General features: G+C 27.0%; 1 protein-coding gene across 1 annotated transcript in view; it reads right to left on the bottom strand.

The window, feature by feature from the left end:
* Positions 1 to 460, bottom strand: part of LOC119588121 (doublesex- and mab-3-related transcription factor 2-like) — a gene marked incomplete in the record, with an annotated part of 30,832 nt that overhangs the window by 29,790 nt on the left and 582 nt on the right.

Raw genomic sequence — 460 nt, 5'->3', positions numbered from 1 at the left:
AATCAGCAAGAAATGGAAGAGCGATAACCGCGAAATGAAATATCAAGAAAACCCGTTAATCAAACGCAACATCCCTAGTAACATCTAATTAACATTCAATACGTAGAGTGATATATAGAATATATGGGAATGCAACGCAGTTGATGAAATGTATGACGGCAATAGATGTAATATTTTGAATAAATAATAATACCTGTAGGATACTAACCACACACACAAAACTGATGTATAAATTGGCATATATGATTTTAATATAATTCAAATAAATGTAAGAATGATTTGAAGTAAATTAGAATTTGCTAAATTCCTAGGATGTATATAGTTAACATGTGCATTTTGCATTATTTGATTTTTATTTATCTTGAATATTATTAAGAATTTTAATAAGTAATGAAAAAAAAAAATACGCGATAACGTTTTTAAAACTGTATAGTGATAAACGAAACACGTGTTAGAAAAT

The sequence above is a fragment of the Penaeus monodon genome, chromosome 23 (assembly GCF_015228065.2).
Source record: "Penaeus monodon isolate SGIC_2016 chromosome 23, NSTDA_Pmon_1, whole genome shotgun sequence".
In the NCBI taxonomy this organism is placed as follows: domain Eukaryota; kingdom Metazoa; phylum Arthropoda; class Malacostraca; order Decapoda; family Penaeidae; genus Penaeus; species Penaeus monodon.
The sequence above is the reverse complement of the archived record's forward strand: the minus strand, read 5'-3'. Positions and strand labels throughout refer to the sequence as shown.